Raw genomic sequence first — 21,764 nt, 5'->3', positions numbered from 1 at the left:
TCTTTCTTCTTCGAACAACCAGTTTTCATAAAAACCAATTTTTGTAACTTTTGCATATTTGACCCTTTTTTGTAGGTCTTTGTTTTCTTTTCATAGTATCACAATAACGGGCGTCGTTTGATTTACAAATGTTGTTACCTTCAAAAAATCCTAATGAAGATCTTTACTGTTTTTAGTGATCAGCTTATTATTTAATTGATTGGGGGGGGACATCGTTTTCGTGCATAATTTTTCGTGCAAATTTTTAGTTTTTGCTTGTATTTGCCGTTCTTTTTGTAGTCTTTAGACATATCCTGGATAATGAAAGGCCTCAGTCACTCTCTGTTGAGGTGTAAAAGACTCTCTCAATGATTTCATTTGATGTGTAATCTTTCTAATCAGTTCGAATTTAATTCTTTTTTTTAAAAAAAAAAGCAATGTTTTAAAAAACTTTGCCCCTTTTGCTCATTTCTAGACGACTTGTTGCCAAGTTGCATTGAGGAAAAGACCCATACTTTGTTTCAAAAAAGTGCCTGTTAATCTTCTGAGTATAAATTTCATCTGATGCCAATTTGATTTGGTTATTAGTGGTTTTCAAAAATGGACAAGGAGTTTTGGTAGTAATTACCATTTGTAACTATTTGATTTTTGTTGCCGTCTTTTCTGGTAGTCATATTATGGTAGCCACAGGTCTCATAGGCCCTCTGGAGTAGATTGTTTTGTTCTTTTAGTTGTTTGTTGAACGATTTGTTGATATGTTAATTTTTTTTATCTCTTCCTCATTTGGTAGACAACAAGAGAAAAATGTAGATGAGCGGGGTCGGAACTTAAGGTGCGAACGCACATCACCGAGCCTCCTTGTTTCATTCTAAGTTTAGATTAAACGGATATCTTCTAAAAAGAAACGCTATTACTACTTAGTACAATAGTATCTATAAAAACGATAGTGTCCAGTGTCAATTTCAATACTATCCACCTAAAATCCTACTGAGAAAGATCTAAACAGCTGAATGTTAAACGCCAAAATTATGTTTTAAAACAACTAAATTCGCAACTAAAAACAATGCGTATCAGAAACAAATTAAGAGAGATTTAAAAAAAACTTTGATAATTTTTCTGCGTTTGAAATCGCCATGTCTCAATTCAACTAGATCAAGCAAATATTGAAAAAAATTATGCATTGCCATACCCAAGATACACAACAGGTGACTCAAAAAGTATTTAAATTTTCCAAGCTTCCTCTTTGTCAAATAAACACCAAAGAAACAAAAAAGTGTCAATTTCAAATTCTAAAAAATATGAAACTATGAAGTTGATAAAATATTCCGCTGTTTTTTAATTTTTTCGATATTTTTGCACCATCTTTGCTAGTTAAAACCATATCACACTCGAAAAACAGGGAGCGTTATGAAACTTGATAAATTCTGGAACATTGAGTTAAAATATCATAGTTAATTTTGCAACGGTGAAACTACATCTAGTAACTATAATTTCACTTACTTTCAAAAGTTAGCAAACAGCCAACTTCAACCTCAACCTTCAGCTTTCTAGCAACCTACCATGCTCTTTTTCCTTTTGAAGCTGTCCTTTAAAATTTTTCTAGTCTGCCATTAATCAAATTGTAGCAATTTTGCATTTTCTAGAGTCTTGTTTTCAGATGATACAAAACAAGACTCTCAAAGGTACCAAATGATGTTTCAAACTTCTCAGAATAGCTCGTGAACAAAATTGAACTTTGGGTTAGAAGAAAATAGAATAAAAAATGTATTAAGGGAATCAAGAAAACAGGCTGAATCTGTTCACCATAATTCTACTTGGCGCAACCACGAAAGGACCCAAAAAATGTTTGAAAAGACCGCAAGAATTTGCGATCAGTCCCATTACCTCTCCCACCACAGAATGTTGTTTCTTGCATAAGTGCCCACATAATGTGAGGGACACTTACGGAATTCATAATAGCAAGTGAATTTTGAAGTGTTATATAATTGATCCCACTATTTTCTACAAAATTTTAGTTAACAAAACTTGCATAATGTCTAAAAAAAATTCTACTATTTTGCCTAATATCTTACGCCTCCAACAGTTATCAAGACAAAAAACAGAAAATGAACACATGAATATTATTAAAATGTACGTCATCTACAATAAGATGCAATGCCATCTATATTTCATCATTTCTTCAAACGCTTTACATATTTGTTATTACCAAAAAATCTATTCAAATCCGAGCAGCCTCTTCGGCTGGGCAAAAACGACCCCAAAATTTGGATCAGTTTATTACTCATGTTAGCTTAACCTAAACCTAAAAATAATCAAAAGCTTAACAAAAAAAAACTGATTTATGTCTTTTAAAATCAGGGGGGAAATCATATTACTGAGCTTTTTCATTTTGTTTTTCTACATTAAAAAATTTAGTCCAAAACGAAACCGAAAAAGGAGCAAAAATTCTAGATAGAGATCAAGAAAAAGTAAGAACGATGGCATTGAAATTTAATCCACTTTTTGATTTTCTCAAACAACTGTTATGTAGGTCTTGTTCACAGAAAGAACCTATTCGGACGACCGTCTCCCGTGGCCGTCGAACTGAACTGTTAGCACTCAAAAGGCCCTATTTTCAAGATTGACTGAAATTGGTCAAATGACGGTGGAGATGAAAGTTGATATATTTATAATTTTCAGAACTCATTTTTCGTAAAGTTATTGTCGAAAGCTTTTTCTACTTTATGCATCCCATTTTTTTCAGGTATTTACTGTTTAAAACAAAAAAGCAAGCAAGCCTTCAACTGAAAGCCAAGGGAGCTTTTTTGATCGCTTTATTTTCGCATCTCGCGTGTTATAATTAAAGCACCATATTTTTTATCATCGTGATTCTCACGTGAAGTATCTAATGAAAGCGCTAATAATCTAGTATAACCTTGATATTAAAATCTTTATTAATTAGTTTTGGTTCAACGCCATATTAGGTCCCTATTTCAATCTCTGACCAGAACCCCTAATTTGTTTATCCAAAACCACAAGATTACAATGAAATTATTACACGCCTTGGCTCGAGTAGTATGGTATGTACCCAAATTTCTTGAATATAAAACTTTTATAACTGATAGAAGCTGTAAAGAAGAGGTACGGGGGAAGTTATTATAATGGTAAAAGAGGTGTCGGTATTCATTTGCACCAATGAACACCCAAATAAACCCAAAGAACACCAAGAAACGTGCAGATCGGATACAGACAATTATGAGAGATCACTAAGTATTTGCGAAGGACGAATACATTCGAAAGTACAGATCTACAGAACTGATCAGGAGAACACCGGATAAATATCCTGAGACTCGGTTGATAAACTCCTCTTAAAATCAAAAACTCCTTTCTTGACATCCAGAATACTAGTGAACAACAAATACCTTCCCTAACAACTTTTTAGAAATCTTGTTGTTCCGACCCCCACTTTAGTGGGGAGGGAGGAACTATATACTCAACTGGGTTTTTTTGTTCACTCAATTTTGGCCCGTCCCGTGTAGAATACGGAATTAAAAAGATTTTTTCGATTTTTGTTTTTTACAGGGAGTTATCGAGGTTTAGAGTTATCGAGTTATCGAGGATCATTCGGCTGTTTTTGTTCACATTTTCAGTAATTTTTGCTAAATTTTGGCACAATTTTGCTAATATAATTCAAAATAAGTTAAAATTTTTAACGGCAGAGTGTTGTTGTTACCATTAGAGATAGAAGAGCACTGTCGAATTGTTTGATTGAAGTTTTTTTGGCTAAAATTTTTGATAAAATTTTCAAAAATCAAACTTTCATCAAAAATGGCACAAAATATGATTTTTTGGTCCACTTTCTCAAAGTTTGCCAGACTTAGTGACCTAGAAACCTTAAAACAGACTCCCTAATCTGACAAAGAGCGCTAGTTGCAAGTAGGCGCCGTATGAAAGTTTTCTGGAATTGAAACTTTGACGTTTTTTGCAGATTTAACTCGATAATTATACAAAATGCATCGTTCTTTTTTTTAGTATTCGAAGAATTCCACGCAACAATTGGTCTAGTTCGCAAATACTTGAACACTTGGTCTGTTTGCTGGGCGCGCGACAAAATCAGGGAGAGGTTGGACAATATCATGGATTCATAGAATCAGACCTTTTGGTTTTTATTTTGATGCTGCCATTTTTAAAAATATTTTGCTTTTGTTTTATTAATGTTAACTACTGACAATGTTTTTTATTCACGGCTCCGTTAATGACAACTCCAATTTACGTAAATTTGAGGTCGAATGTAGATGCAGTTTGTTTTCAGAGAACCAAAGTGTTTCCTTCAATTGTTATTCTTTTGGCAGTCTGATTTTGAAGTTTAACCACTCAAAGTAAAAAATTTCTTCCTCAAGAGGTGCAAGTTAAACTTTTCTATTCATTCGGGTTGTTACCTAATGTCTCCTATAATATTGAATGTATTTGTTTTAAGGAAATATCTGTGATTTTTTGAAAATCTTAGTCAATTTTTTTTACAGTTTGCTTATTCTCAGTAAAAACAAGGTCCGCATTTCCTCCGTATAGAATACAAACTAATTTTGTGGCCAATTGTTGCAACAGAAGGTTTTCTTGCTTTTGGTACTACGAGTTTTCGAACAAAATTTTCTGATTTTTGTGCATAATTTCCTATTTTTGCTGTTGTTTTTGTTTCTTTTATAAATTATAACATTATTTAACAATCTAAATGAAAAAAGCTTCACAACATTTGAAACTTAACACATTTTTTTCCATAAAATATGGTTTGAAGGGCTGCGGCACCGTTCTCTTGCAGAAATTGGTAGAGTTTTTATTTTTGCCCTTTATTTGTTGTTAATTTTTGTTGTCATATGCCAAAATTTTTTAAATAAAAGTCTCAGTGGCCAAATATAGATCAACAAATGAACATAACAACTGATATCGGTAAATAGCTTATGGTTGTTTTCACTTTCGAATTAAATTTCTAAAAAAACAGTAATAGTATTTTTTAACTTATCCCTTTTTGTTCTGGTTTGCGTTTTTTTCCGTATTATACAATGTTGTATCATTTTCGTAACTTAGCCCTATTACTTAGAATTTTTCTAATGTTTTCTTGAATCAAACAATAATTTTTCTGTTGTTTAAACGTTTTAAATGATGTCTTCAGGGCTCAGACAATTTGTTTCAGAAGAATTTTGTGAAGTTTAGATACTTTTCAGTTTTTGTGGTTCTTTTTGTTGTCATTTTGTGATAGTCTTTTTGCAATAAGACGTTATGATGGTCAAAGGAGACGCAAGTGAAGTTGTTTTGTTCTCGCGGTTAACATCTTAGAAGTTTAATGGCTTCAAAACTGTGGTTTCGTAAAGTTGTTTCTGAAACTTATTAGTTCAGCTTGTATTTAATGCTATTTTATAGTTTTATAATTTAGTCTCATCAATAACAGTCGCCAATAATTTTCCCAGAAGTTGCAAGACAAACTGCCTACTCTTTTATTCGAAAGATTTGATGGCTATGAGTTTTGAAAACATATGTTTTTAATATAAAAAAGAGACAGGTTTTTGAGATCTGCCAATTTTTTTTTCTGTTAAATTATAGCTGAGCATCTCTATATACAAATCAAATCATTTTTCTATTGAAAAACAATTTACTCTTCATAACGGTTTTATTTTCCTCAAATGGTCTTTCTTCTTCGAACAACCAGTTTTCATAAAAACCAATTTTTGTAACTTTTGCATATTTGACCCTTTTTTGTAGGTCTTTGTTTTCTTTTCATAGTATCACAATAACGGGCGTCGTTTGATTTACAAATGTTGTTACCTTCAAAAAACCTAATGAAGATCTTTACTGTTTTTAGTGATCAGCTTATTATTTAATTGATTGGGGGGACATCGTTTTCGTGCATAATTTTTCGTGCAAATTTTTAGTTTTTGCGTGTATTTGCCGTTCTTTTTGTAGTCTTTAGACATATCCTGGATAATAAAAGGCCTCAGTCACTCTCTGTTGAGGTGTAAAAGACTCTCTCAATGATTTGATTTGATGTGTAATGTTTCTAATCAGTTCGAATTTAATTCTTTTTTTAAAAAAAAAAAGCAATGTTTTAAAAAACTTTGCCCCTTTTGCTCATTTCTAGACGACTTGTTGCCAAGTTGCATTGAGGAAAAGACCCATACTTTGTTTCAAAAAAGTGCCTGTTAATCTTCTGAGTATAAATTTCATCTGATGCCAATTTGATTTGGTTATTAGTGGTTTTCAAAAATGGACAAGGAGTTTTGGTCGTAATTACCATTTGTAACTATTTGATTTTTGTTGCCGTCTTTTCTGGTAGTCATATTATGGTAGCCACAGGTCTCATAGGCCCTCTGGAGTAGATTGTTTTGTTCTTTTAGTTGTTTGTTGAACGATTTGTTGATATGTTAATTTTTTTTATCTCTTCCTCATTTGGTAGACAACAAGAGAAAAATGTAGATGAGCGGGGTCGGAACTTAAGGTGCGAACGCACATTACCGAGCCTCCTTGTTTCATTCTAAGTTTAGATTAAACGGATATCTTCTAAAAAGAAACGCTATTACTACTTAGTACAATAGTATCTATAAAAACGATAGTGTCCAGTGTCAATTTCAATACTATCCACCTAAAATCCTACTGAGAAAGATCTAAACAGCTGAATGTTAAACGCCAAAATTATGTTTTAAAACAACTAAATTCGCAACTAAAAACAATGCGTATCAGAAACAAATTCAGAGAGATTTGAAAAAAACTTTGATAATTTTTCTGCGTTTGAAATCGCCATGTCTCAATTCAACTAGATCAAGCAAATATTGAAAAAAATTATGCATTGCCATACCCAAGATACACAACAGGTGACTCAAAAAGTATTTAAATTTTCCAAGCTTCCTCTTTGTCAAATGAACACCAAAGAAACAAAAAAGTGTCAATTTCAAATTCTAAAAAATATGAAACTATGAAGTTGATAAAATATTCCGCTGTTTTTTAATTTTTTCGATATTTTTGCACCATCTTTGCTAGTTAAAACCATATCACACTCGAAAAACAGGGAGCGTTATGAAACTTGATAAATTCTGGAACATTGAGTTAAAATATCATAGTTAATTTTGCAACGGTGAAACTACATCTAGTAACTATAATTTCACTTACTTTTAAAAATTAGCAAACAGCCAACTTCAACCTCAACCTTCAGCTTTCTAGCAACCTACCATGCTCTTTTTCCTTTTGAAGCTGTCCTTTAAAATTTTTCTAGTCTGCCATTAATCAAATTGTAGCAATTTTGCATTTTCTAGAGTCTTGTTTTCAGATGATACAAAACAAGACTCTCAAAGGTACCAAATGATGTTTCAAACTTCTCAGAATAGCTCGTGAACAAAATTGAACTTGGGGTTAGAAGAAAATAGAATAAAAAATGTATTAAGGGAATCAAGAAAACAAGCTGAATCTGTTCACCATAATTCTACTTGGCGCAACCACGAAAGGACCCAAAAAATGTTTGAAAAGACCGCAAGAATTTGCGATCAGTCCCATTGACTCTCCCACCACAGAATGTTGTTTCTTGCATAAGTGCCCACATAATGTGAGGGACACTTACGGAATTCATAATAGCAAGTGAATTTTGAAGTGTTATATAATTGATCCCACTATTTTCTACAAAATTTTAGTTAACAAAACTTGCATAATGTCTAAAAAAATTTTACTATTTTGCCTAATATCTTACGCCTCCAACAGTTATCAAGACAAAAAACAGAAAATGAACACATGAATATTATCAAAATGTACGTCATCTACAATAAGATGCAACGCCATCTATATTTCATCATTTCTTCAAACGCTTTACATATTTGTTATTACCAAAAAATCTATTCAAATCCGAGCAGCCTCATCGGCTGGGCAAAAACGACCCCAAAATTTGGATCAGTTTATTACTCATGTTAGCTTAACCAAAACCTAAAAATAATCAAAAACTTAACAAAAAAAACTGATTTATGTCTTTTAAAATCAGGGGGGAAATCATATTACTGAGCTTTTTCATTTTGTTTTTCTACATTAAAAAATTTAGTCCAAAACGAAACCGAAAAAGGAGCAAAAATTCTAGATAGAGATCAAGAAAAAGTAAGAACGATGGCATTGAAATTTAATCCACTTTTTGATTTTCTCAAACAACTGTTACGTAGGTCTTGTTCACAGAAAGAACCTATTCGGACGACCCTCTCCCGTGGCCGTCGAACTGAACTGTTAGCACTCAAAAGGCCCTATTTTCAAGTGGAGATGAAAGTTGATATATTTATAATTTTCAGAACTCATTTTTCGTAAAGTTATTGTCGAAAGCTTTTTCTACTTTATGCATCCCATTTTTTTCAGGTATTTACTGTTTAAAACAAAAAAGCAAGCAAGCCTTCAACTGAAAGCCAAGGGAGCCTTTTTTGATCGCTTTATATTAGCATCTCGCGTGTTATAATTAAAGCACCATATTTTTTATCATCGTGATTCTCACGTGAAGTATTTAATGAAAGCGCTAATAATCTAGTATAACCTTGATATTCAAATCTTTATTAATTAGTTTTGGTTCAACGCCATATTAGGTCCCTATTTCAATCTCTGACCAGAACCCCTATTTTGTTTATCCAAAACCACGAGATGACATTGAAATTATTACACGCCTTGGCTCGAGTAGTATGGTATGTACCCAAATTTCTTGAATATAAACTTTTATAATTGATAGAAGCTGTAAAGAAGAGGTACGGGGGAAGTTATTATAATGGTAGCACAGGTGTCGGTATTCATTTGCAAATATACCCAAAGAACACCAAGAAACGTGCAGATCGGATACAGACAATTATGAGAGATCACTAAGTATTTGCGAAGGACGAATACATTCGAAAGTACAGATCTACAGAACTGATCAGGAGAACACCGGATAAATATCCTGAGACTCGGTTGATAAACTCCTCTTAAAATCAAAAACTCCTTTCTTGACATCCAGAATACTAGTGAACAACAAATACCTTCCCTAACAACTTTTTAGAAATCTTGTTGTTCCGACCCCCACTTTAGTGGGGAGGGAGGAACTATATACTCAACTGTTTTTTTGTTCAGTCAATTTTGGCCCGTCCCGTGCAGAATACGGAATTAAAAAGATTTTTTTCGATTTTTGTTTTTTACAGGGAGTTATCGAGGTTTAAAGTTATCGAGTTATCGAGGATCATTCGGCTGTTTTTGTTCACATTTTCAGTAATTTTTGCTAAATTTTGGCACAATTTTGCTAATATAATTCAAAATAAGTTAAAATTTTTAACGGCAGAGTGTTGTTGTTACCATTAGAGATAGAATAGCGCTGTCGAATTGTTTGATTGAAGTTTTTTTGGCTAAAATTTTTGATAAAATTTTCAAAAATCAAACTTTTTTCATCAAAAATGGCACAAAATATGGATTTTTGGTCCATTTTGTCAAAGTTTGCCAGACTTAGTGACCTAGAAACCTTAAAACAGACTCCCTATTCTAACAAAGAGCGCTAGTTGCAAGTAGGCGCCGTATGAAAGTCTTCTGGAATTGAAACTTTGACGTTTTTTGCAGATTTAACTCGATAATTATACAAAATGCATCGTTCTTTTTCTTAGTATTCGAAGAATTCCACGCAACAATTGGTCTAATTCGCAAATACTTGAATACTTGGTCTGTTTGCTGGGCGCGCGATAAAATCAGGGAGAGGTTGGACAATATCATGGATTCTTAGAATCAGAGACTTTTTGGTTTTTATTTTGATGCTGCCATTTTTAAAAATATTTTGCTTTTGTTTTATTAATGTTAATTACTGACAATGTTTTTTTATTCACGGCTCCGTTAATGACAACTCCAATTTACGTAAATTTGAGGTCGAATGTAGATACAGTTTGTTTTCAGAGAACCAAAGTGTTCTTGTGGTTTTGAGGAAGAGTTTTAGTAAAATTTAACTGAATTCTTGTCTTTTGCCTTCAATTGTTATTCTTTTGGCAGTCTGATTTTGAAGTTTAACCACTCAAAGTAATAAATTTCTTCCTCAAGAGGTGCAAGTTAAACTTTTCTATTCATTCGGGTTGTTACCTAATGTCTCTTATAACATTGAATGTATTTGTTTTAAGGAAATTTCTGTGATTTTTTGAAAATCTTAGTCAATTTTTTTTACAGTTTGCTTATTCTCAGTAAAAACAAGGTCAGCATTTCCTCCGTATAGAATACAAACTAATTTTGTGGCCAATTGTTGCAACAGAAGGTTTTCTTGCTTTTGGTACTACGAGTTTTCGAACAAAAATTTGATTTTTGTGCATAATTTCCCATTTTTGCTGTTGTTTTTGTTTCTTTTGTAAATTGTAACATTATTTTACAATCTAAATGAAAAAAGCTTCACAACATTTGAAACTTGACATATTTTTTTTTCATAAAATATGGTTTGAAGGGCTGCGGCACCGTTCTCTTGCAGAAATTGGTAGAGTTTTTATTTTTGCCCTTTATTTGTTGTTAATTTTTGTTGTCATATGCCAAATATTTTTTAATTAAAAGTCTCAGTGGCCAAATATAGATCAACAAATGAACTTAACAACTGATATCGGTAAATAGCTTATGGTTGTTTTGACTTTCGAATTAAATTTCTTAAAAAAACAGTAATAGTATTTTTTAACTTATCCCTTTTTGTTCTGGTTTGCGTTTTTTTTCCGTATTATACAATGTTGAATCATTTTCGTAACTTAACCCATTACTTAGAATTTTTCTAATGTTTTCCTGAATCAAACAATAATTTTTCTGTTGCTTAAACGTTTTAAATGATGTCTTCAGGGCTCAGACAATTTGTTTCAGAAGAATTTTGTGAAGTTTAGATACTTTTCAGTTTTTGTGGTTCTTTTTGTTGTCATTTTGTGATAGTCTTTTTACAATAAGACGTTATGATGGCCAAAGGAGACGCAAATGAAGATGTTTTGTTCTCGCGGTTAACATCTTAGAAGTTTAATGGCTTCAAAACTGTGGTTTTGTAAAGTTATTTCTGAAACTTATTAGTTCAGCTTGTATTTAATGCTATTTTATAGTTTCATAATTTAGTCTCATCAATAACAGTCGCCAATAATTTTTCCAGAAGTTGCAAGACAAACTGCCTACTCTTTTATTCGAAAGATTTGATGGCTATGAGTTTTGAAAACATATGTTTTTAATATAAAAAAGAGACAGGTTTTTGAGATCTGCCAATTTTTTTTTCTGTTAAATTGTAGCTGAGCATCTCTATATACAAATCAAATCATTTTTCTATTGAAAAACAATTTGCTCTTCATAACGGTTTTATTTTCCTCAAATGGTCTTTCTTCTTCGAACAACCAGTTTTCATAAAAACCAATTTTTGTAATTTTTGCATATCTGACCCTTTTTTGTAGGTCTTTGTTTTCTTTTAATAGCATCACAATAACGGGCGTCGTTTGATTTACAAATTTTGTTACCTTCAAAGAATCCTAACGGAGATTTTTACTGTTTTTAGTGATCAGCTTATTATTTAATTGATTGGGGGGACATCGTTTTCGTGCATAATTTTTGGTGCATATTTTTAGTTTTTGCGTGTATTTGCCGTTCTTTTTGTAGTCTTTAGACATATACTGGATAATGAAAGGCCTCAGTCGCTCTCTGTTGAGGTGTAAAAGATTCTCTCAATGATTTGATTTGATGTGTAATGTTTCTAATCAGTTCGAATTTAATTCTTTTTTTTTCAAAAAAAAAGCAATGTTTTAAAAAACTTTGCCCCTTTTGCTCATTTCTAGTCGACTTGTTGCCAAGATGCATTGAGGAAAAGTCCCATATTTTGTTTCAAAAAAGTGCCTGTTCATCTTCTGAGTATAAATTTTATCTGATGCCATTTTGATTTGGTTATTAGTGGTTTTCAAAAATGGACAAGGAGTTTTGGTCGTAATTACCATTTGTAACTATTTGATTTTTGTTGCCGTCTTTTCTGGTAGTCATATTATGGTAGCCACAGGTCTCATAGGCCCTCTAGAGTAGATTGTTTTATTCTTTTAGTAGTTTGTTGAACGATTTGTTGATATGTTAATTTTTTTTATCTCTTCATTTGGTAGACAACAAGAGAAAAATGTAGAGGAGCGGGGTCGGAACTCAATGTGCGAACGCAAATTATCGAGCCTCCTTGTTTCTTTCTAAGTTTAGACTAAACGCATATCTTCTAAAAAGAAAGGCTATTACTACTTAGTACAATAGTATCTATAAAAACGATAGTGTCCAGTGTGAATTTCAATACTATCCACCTAAAATCCTACTGAGAAAGATCTAAACAGCTGAATGTTAAACGCCAAAATTATGTTTTAAAACAACTAAATTCGCAACTAAAAACAATGCGTATCAGAAACAAATTAAGAGAGATTTGAAAAAAAACTTTGATAATTTTTCTGCGTTTGAAATCGCCATGTCTCAATTCAACTAGATCACGCAAATATTGAAAAAAAATTATGCATTGCCATACCCAAGATACACAACAGGTGACTCAAAAAGTATTTAAATTTTCCAAGCTTCCTCTTTGTCAAATGAACACCAAAGAAACAAAAAAAGTGTCAATTTCAAATTCTAAAAAAAATGAAACTATGAAGTCGATAAAATATTCCGCTGTTTTTTAATTTTTTCGATATTTTTGCACCATCTTTGCTAGTTAAAACCATATCACACTCGAAAAACAGGGAGCGTTATGAAACTTGATAAATTCTGGAACATTGAGTTAAAATATCATAGTTAATTTTGCAACGCTGAAACTACATCTAGTAACAATAATTTTACTTACTTTAAAAAGTTAGCAAACAACCAACTTCAACCTCAATCTTCAGCTTTCTAGCGACCTACCATGCTCTTTTTCCTTTTGAAGCTTTCCTTTAAAAATTTTCTAGTCTCCCATTAATCAAATTGTAGCAATTTTGCATTTTCTATAGTCTTGTTTTCAGATGAATCAAAACAAGACACTCAAAGGTACCAAATGATGTTTCAAACTTCTCAGAATAGCTCGTGAACAAAATTGAATTTCGGGTTAGAAGAAAATAGAATAAAAAATGTATTAAGGGAATCAAAAAAACAGGCTGAATCTGTTCACCATAATTCTACTTGGCGCAACCACGAAAGGACCCAAAAAAATTTTAAAAAGACCGCAAGAATTTGCGATCAGTCCCATTACCTCTCCCACCACAGAATGTTGTTTCTTGCATAAGTGCCCACATAGGACACTTACGGAATTCATAATAGCAAGTGAATTTTGAAGTGTTATATAATTGATCCCACTAATTTCTACAAAATATTAGTTAACAAAACTTGCATAATGTCTAAAAAATTTCTACTATTTTGCCTAATATCTTACGCCTCCAACAGTTATCAAGACAAAAAACAGAAAATGAACACATGAATATTATTAAAATGTACGTCATACACAATAAGATGCAATGCCATCTATATTTCATCATATCTTCAAACGCTTTACATTTTTGTTATTACCAAAAAAACTATTCAAAACCGAGCAGCCTCTTCGGCTGGGCAAAAACGCCCCCAAAATTTGGATCAGTTTATTACTCATGTTAGCTAAACCTAAACCTAAAAATAATCAAAAGCTTAACAAAAAAACTGATTTATGTCTTTTAAAATCAGGGAGGAAATCATGTTACTCAGCTATTTTTTCATTTCGTTTTTCTACATAAAAAAAATTTTAGTCCAAAACGAAACAAAAAGGAGCAAAAATTCCAGATAGAGATCAATAAAAAGTAAGAACGATGGCATTCTCGCGTGTTATAATTAAAGCAACATATTTTTTATCATCGTGATTCTCGCGTGAAGTATTTCTAATGAAAGCTCTAATAATGTAGTATAACTTGATATTAAATTCTTTATTAGTTGGTTTTGGTTCAACGCCACATTAGGTCCCTATTTCAATCTCTGACCACAACCCCTATTTTGTTTATCCAAAACAACGGAATTACAGAAAATTATTACACACCTAGGATCGAGTAGTATGGTATGTACCCAAGATTCTTGAAAATAAACTTTTGTAATTGATAAAAAGCTGTAAAGAAGAGGTACGGGGAAGTAATTATGCTGGCAAAACAGATGTCGATATTCATTTGCAAATACACTCAAAGAACACCAAGAAACGTGCAGAAAGTATTTGCGAAGGACCAACCAATACCTCCCGAAGTAGAGATCTATAGAACTGATCAGCAGAACACCGGATAAATACCCTGACACTCAGTTGATAAAAATCTCTTAAAATCAAAAATTCCTTTCTTGCATTCAGCTTACTATCGAACAAAAAAAAATATTTTCGCTTATAACTTTTTAGAAATCTTGTTTCTTTCTAAGTTTAGATTAAATGGATATCTTCTAAATAAAAACGCTATTACTACTTAATACATTGTTAATTACAATATTATCCACGTAAAATCCCACTGAGAAAGATCTAAAAAGCTGAATGTTAAATGTCCAAAATTATGTTTCAAAGCAACTAAATTCGCATCTAAAAACAATGCGTAACAGAAACAAATTAAGCGAGATTTGAAAAACTTTACTGACCTTCCGCGTTTGAAATCGCCTTGTCTCAATTCAATTACATTAAGCAAATATAAAAAATTATACAATGCCATACTCAGGATACACAACAAGTGAATCAAAAAGTATTTAACTATTCGAAGCTTCCGCTTTGTCAAATGAACTCCAAAGAAACGAAAAAAGTTCCAATTTCAAATTTAAAAAAATGAAAAAAATATGAAGCTGATCAAATTTTCCGCTGTTTTTTATTCTTTTCGATAATTTTTACCATCTTTGCTAGTTAAAACGATATCACACTAAAAAAGGTTAAACTTAGAAGGTTAAAAAAAGGTTAAAAAAAGTTATCATACTTGATAAATTCTGGAACATTGAGTCAAAAAATCATAGTCATTTTTGCACCGGTGAAACTGCATCTAGTAACTAAAATTTTACTTACTTTTAAAAGTCAGCAAACAATCAAAATTAACCTCAATCAGCAGCTTTCTAACCGCCTACCATGCTCTTTTCCCTTTTGAAGCTTTCCTTTCGAATTTTTCAAATGTTCCCATCATTCAAATTGCAGCAATTTTGCATTATCTAGAGACTTGCTTTGATATATATCAAAACAAGGCTATAGAAGGTACCAAATGATGTCCCTAATTCCTCAGAATAGCTCGTGAACAAAACTAAAAAATTGGTTTCGAAGAAAATGGAATACAAATTGATTTCTTGGAACAAAAAAACAGGCTGAGTCTGTTCACCATATCTGCTCGGCGCAATCACGAAAAAAAGAGTCCCAAAAATTTTAAAAGACCGCAAAATTTAGCAATCACTCCCACCACCTCTCCGTGGAGTTTGAGAAAAATGACAGGGTGAAAAAACAAAGACTGCGTTGTTTTTCGCATAAGTGCCCAATGTGAGGGACATTTAAATACTTCATAATAGCAAGTGGATTTTGAAGTGTTATATAATTGATTCGACTATATTCCGTTCTACAAAATCTTAGTTAAAAAGTTCGCGTAATGCCTTCAAAATTACCGTTCGCCTATTCAAACTTTCGTCTAATATCCTACACCTCTAACAGTTATAAAGACAAAAAAACAGAAAAAGAACACAAGAACATTTTTACAACGTACCTCATCTTGCAAGAATTTTGAGTACTCACAGCGCTAGGGAGAGAACAAAAATAAATGCGCAGTCCATACTGCTCCGAAAAATTGCCAATTTATTTTACTTTCAAGATTGTAAAGTCAATCAAAGACAAGTATCAAAAGAAACAAAGAAAAACTTACTACTTGCTCCACACCCTCATATTGACTTCGGGTAATAATTTTCCAACACAGAGAAATGGTACTAAATTTAAACAGATTAACTAAATCACTGCATTTTGATGCATGACTGTTGAACAAACAATTGCATCTATTGCCTCTATAAATAAACTCGTCACTTAAATTATCAGTTTATTATAAGCAGTCTTGGAATCAGCTTGACATATGGCTGGGTGGAGCCACAGTGTAATTTGAACAGCAATTAACATGTTAAGTGAGATTGTATTCTACAATAAAGAAGGAAGGAGGAGGAGGAGGCGTAATGATAAAAAATGACTTGGATTTTATCTGAATGAGTCTATTTATAATAACTGGGAGTATCTTTGTTGCTTAGTAGTTAAAATGAGATCACAACATGGCGGAACACATGATACTATTCTGCAGTTTGGAAAAATTTGATTTTTTTGATCTTAAGAAAATTGCTACATCTTACATCATCAGACACGAAAAAAACGCCATTAACTTTAGCACTTCAGATTTATCATTATAATCATTAAAACCTTGATATGAATGCTCCCACCAGAACAGCGCATAAAAGATAAAGATATAAACAAAAAACATAGCTGACAGATTGACACAATAGCCACAATTGCTTCGTAGATCTGTAGTCTCGAAAGATACTAAAAGAAACAGACTTAAAAACTCCTTTTTATTAAATGCTGAGATGTTATATTTTTTATTAAGAATTTGTTTATCCTAATGATTCTTCTGTTCACTGCTCTCAAATAACCTTCAATTAGAGCGACACAGGCTCACTTGACCTTATCTCTTTGAATTAAAGTGAAGAAAAGTGAATTTCAAAGTGATGAAGTCATTTTTGAGAGTAAGGTAAGTCACGTGCGACCAAAAACTTAATCACACGAATGAACACAAAACTCGCTCCACTACAAATGAGAAATGACGTCACGCACGCACTTCAGTTGAAATTGCATAAGAATGAACAAAAAGCAGATTTGATGTGGCTGTGGCGTCATATGGTCGTAATAAAAATCTTGACGAAATAAAAAAAAACCAAGAAAAGGCCAATAATATCCTCAGCTATCACTTCGCGGCTATTAAAAAGCCAAATCCTTTTGTTCCAGTCTCATCGCAAAATATATCCTTATCCTTAGGTATTTTGGTCCGTATTTCTTCGGCCGAAATTTTTTCTCAGCTTGCGAACTAGAACTCGAATACAGGCTCAAAACGGCCAATCAATTTTTGCAATCGAACTTCTTCTAGAGAAAATTTTGCGAGGGAAAAGAGATGGCTAATAGGCCATCATACTACTGTCTCCGAAGTGTTAGGAGTAGACTACGGATTTCAACTGATATCTATGAAAAACATATTCCAAAAAGCAAACCACAAAGTTCCAAAAATCAAACTGGGAAAATTTGGTGCCAGCAAAACCAAAAGCAGCATTCGTTTATAAGCATAAAAATATCAAGGCTCAAAAATATCTTTGAAAAGAACAAACTGTTGCCGAGATACTTTCCTCATTCAGCCACGACTAACATTATTCTAGCACCAAAATCACAAAACATTATTGAGATCTCAAAACATTCTGCTCACATTGCAATGCCTAACTTTAGCTAAAAATTGAACCAAGACACCAACGAAACAAACAAGTGCCTCAAATACACAAATAGATTGGGATCAATTCAAACTAAAAACTGAAAAATGAAGAAAAGGTGCTAGAGAAGAGTAGAATGAAGAATAATTGAGAGACGTTAACATACGTAGACATTAAAGTATATCCTACACAAAAAATTGACAAACAGGACTCTACAACACGTGATCCAATCACATCAGATTGAGAACAAATGAAATTCACCAGCCAACATACAATCCAGGCATTGACCAAACTATTTGCAGAAAAAACACAATTTCAAAACGCAATGTGTAACTCTCACGTCAGCACAGACATGCATCATTGAACAACAGAAACAAAAACAGATTTTCCCCGTAAATAGAATCAGAAAACTTAAGAAATTACAAAACCAAGCTTTGCAACAATGCAACATTTAAAAACAGCATTGACCAAACATTCTTGCCCTTCTCAGCACCGGCTACTAGTTTCTAGGGCATAATCAACGATTCTCTGGTTACTGGCAGCGTAATCAAACCCAATATCAAAAAATACTGAAAACAAAAACACACTAATTACTAAAAACGATCACCATTTTCGACGATTCTCCATTTTCGACGATTCTCCATTTTTGACGATTCTCCATTTTCGACGATTCTTCAGCTCATATCCCAGAAAACATTTAAGTTCACGTTTATTGGATTAAAAACTTTCTGATTCAAATGCTGAACCGAACCTTACTCGGCACGTCACACTTTAAAGAAACCATAACTAACAAACGTACTCTTTTTGCGCAGTAATACTGAAACTTTCACATTATTCACTTGGCAAATCTAACGATTAATTTCATTATTGATGATCAAATCTGTTTAATGCGACACATCTCAAAATACCACTGGGGCAAATGAGTTATTCGTCTGAGATTCCTCCAAATTTTAACATTTTGGTGCATCTCAAAAGAATCGGGACAGCAACAAAAAGAGAAGAGTGATATGTTTGCATAAGCAGCAAGTTTGAACTACAAAGAAATAATATCATCGTGACCAATCGAAAGGTCAGGACCGTGGCAATTTCATCACTACACAAAACATTAAACAAGACTTACTATTTATTTATGTTCAGTTTATTAGTACACTACAACACTACAAGTGTAAGAAAATAAAACTATGCTCTCACATGTCCGGAAACTAACATGTATGAAGATCTAACTGTAACCATATGCTTAGAAATTTTTATGGCAGTTTTTATTATCATAAGATTTTTGATGTCTAATTTTTGTCAAATTTATCTATAAGTGGAGACATGATATCAGTTCTGATCACCTGTCCCTTTTAAGAGCACAAATCAACCAGCTTCACAACCCCCGGAACAGCTAAGCTGCTTTCTTTATAATTTCTAAACCCATTTTTTGATATATGCCGACATTACACGCGATAGTCAAATTGATAAAACTTAAGATGATTACAGCTCCCATTTATTCATCATTCCTTTTTCTCTACCTCTCACATCTGTTGCAACTTTCCATTGAGATATTTGTCACAACCCTTTAAACGCCAGACAAATTAATTAAGATTGAATTTACGTATGAGAAAAGCTATTCATTGCGCACTTCAACAGACGTTCTTTCTTGTTCTTTTCGCACATTGCTCTATCTTTCTCGGATGTCAAAACTTAAAAAAAATTCAACTTCAAAACGATTATTTGTTTCCAAAATTCGAATTGCACGCAAAACTATTCGAAAAGAGAAATCTATCTAAATTTCAGCATTTAACTGCACTTCTAGGTAATCAGAACGTGATCGTCTATCAGACTACATCTCAGTTTGTCATCTTTGCTTTAAGATTAACTTAAATTGAAGCACCACTCATTTTCTGAAAGAAAATATCGGTAAAATACGGACAATCTGCGACATGCACATCACGTTTTTCAGGCGATACATTGGAAAGTGACGACTGTAAATTCGATGATACTGCAGCGCTAGTATTCTACCTAGGATACAGCGAGCTTCAAGTCTCGTTTTCAAGCAACAATAATCAAATCAAAGTGAACGATCTAGCACATTGAACAAGAAATAACCAACTTTCATATTCTAATTAGATCCATCATAATCACAATGCAATACAGCTCCCCTGTTTATTTTGAAAGGCAAATGGTGGTAGGTCATCATTACACCGCAAATGACACGTATTTCCTTTTATAGCAGAACATCCTTTCCCTCAAAATTGTTTTAATTAACCTCAACTTGTTTTCTAGATTAACAAAACCGACTACTGTCTGACGAAATGCTCTCGAACGACAGGCGAAGGTTTGACTTCCTTGGTTGTAGATAGCTTATGCGTTGGCGACGATTAGTATAAAACGGTGAACGGTGAGAGAGGTAGAAAGAGGCGCACATCGAAGGGGATAGCAGAAAAAGGGATCCTAAACCTGCATTAATTCGAAATCGCCTTTCACCCTTTGAAGTTCTGCTTATTCCTCAGCATCGGTGAATCATACACTCAGCGCCCACCAGAGCTCTAACAGAGAAGCTTAGACAGCCAGTGCCCTTGGATCTTAACCATATACCTTGTTTTTCACGTCAATTTAAATCGCTCAAGCGAGCAAAATAAAGCTTTAGAAAAAAGTTTTCGAAGAAAAGTTCCAGTCAAATGAAAAATTGAAACAATTTATCACGAGATTGGGCGATATATAAAATTGCGCGTAACTCGTTTTAACTCAAAAAATAAGCTCATTCTCTGAAATCTTGACTTCATATTATTAAAGCCAATTGCTTTTACTTACGATCTCCTAAAGCCTGAACAGAAAATTTTAGAAAAAACTTGGATTTAAAAATGGAACAAAGAAAACCACTCCTTTGTTAAAAACGACAAAATATGAAAAACCACAAATTTCATATCCAAACAAATGGACAATAATTTTGGACAAAATCTTTCAAAAGAAACTTTCTTTATGCTAGATTGACCCCGTTACATCTGCCGTCCTCGAAACATAATTTCTTATTTGAATAAGCCATTCGAAAACATCATTTCGATACCTGTTTTGAAAATGGTTCCACAAACAGGTTCTCAATAAAGTCGTGACTAAAAGTTTCATTTTGTTACAAAAATTTCTCTCGCCTAAATACTGGCAATAGGGACATCTCAAAACACAAACTCAATTTTTTTGGTAATAGACTGAAATTCTGAAAACTTCAGCAGGCTCACAAGTGGTTCTTGATTACGAGAATAAATGTGTCCCAAAAAACCCAAAAAAGCCCAAGTATTTTTCAAAAAAATTGTGTATGAACGATAAGATAGCCTCCAAAGCAAATAACTCAGTGGAGTAAAAAACGAAGCATTAAATTGCTGTGATATGCCAATATTGAGAAAGCGATTCAAGACGAACAGCAAAATCAAACAACAACAACAACAAACATTAATTACATCAAAAACTTTTTGTCCGTTTTAAAAAACAAAATTTAATAACAAAGTCAACATACCGTCAGATGAACCTAAAACTAAACAAAATAACACCAGAAAAGATATGGACCAGTCCATAAAAAGGTTTGGTAACAAATAGACAAAAAAGAACAAAAACAGTAAAGTTAAAAAATTCGCTTATTTTTTTAAAACAATTAACTTCAAAGTCATTAGAAATCAAGTAAAATATCCCAAAGGTTTACGATTACCAATGTTTCTATAGAACGGCATTAGGACCTGTCCTTATTCATTTCCTTAAGCGGCTAAGAAGAACAAAAAAACAACATACAAAAATTCAATTGAAACTTGCCAGAAAACGCTGTCAAAACCGTCAAGCCATATTTCGGCCCTCAAAATATATTCGTTTGCGCCTTCTTCAAACACCAATAACGTAGTAATTGGCCATTTATTAGTAAGACTAGGTAACAAGTAGACAAAAAAGAGAAAAGGGCAAAAGCATGTAAAAATTTTGATTTTTTTTTAGAAACAAAATTATATCCCAAGTCATAAAAAACATTAAATACAAAATGAAGTATTTAAATAGGGTCGTTTATTCCTCCAAAGGAATTCTCTGAGACCTGAAATCATCCAGAATAAATCTTGCGTCTACAAAAAGAACGACAAACATGACAAAAATCAAATTAATTTACTTTTTTTTGTGAAAAACCGGTGTCGAAGTCAGTAAGGTCATAACGCATTCTTTAAAAAAAATAGATTTTGGGACATCAATCACTTTTGACAACTTCCCTTGATACCCATAATGTCATATTTGACCTGCAACTAACGAGATTAGGTACCAAAAAGAAAAATAAAAAGAACAAACTTGCGAAGTAAAAAAAAATTTTTATTTTTACAAACAGACGATAAAAGGAACAAAATTGCGAAGTTGAAATAATTTTTTTTTATTTTGGAAAACGATTGTTT

The 21,764-nt window shown here is 32.7% G+C and overlaps 1 protein-coding gene across 1 annotated transcript in view; it reads right to left on the bottom strand.

Moving 5' to 3' along the window:
* Positions 1-15,877, bottom strand: part of LOC142342826 (four and a half LIM domains protein 2-like) — a 74,965-nt gene extending 59,088 nt beyond the window's left edge. The window contains exon 1 of the mRNA XM_075394465.1: positions 15,780-15,877. The gene's annotated coding sequence lies outside the window, so the exon portion shown is untranslated. The remainder of the gene's footprint in view (positions 1-15,779) is intronic.
* Positions 15,878-21,764: the final 5,887 nt, after the last annotated feature.

Source organism: Convolutriloba macropyga, chromosome 1 (genome assembly GCF_964194025.1).
Source record: "Convolutriloba macropyga chromosome 1, txConMacr16.3, whole genome shotgun sequence".
Classification (NCBI taxonomy): Eukaryota; Metazoa; Xenacoelomorpha; order Acoela; family Convolutidae; genus Convolutriloba; species Convolutriloba macropyga.
The sequence above is the reverse complement of the archived record's forward strand: the minus strand, read 5'-3'. Positions and strand labels throughout refer to the sequence as shown.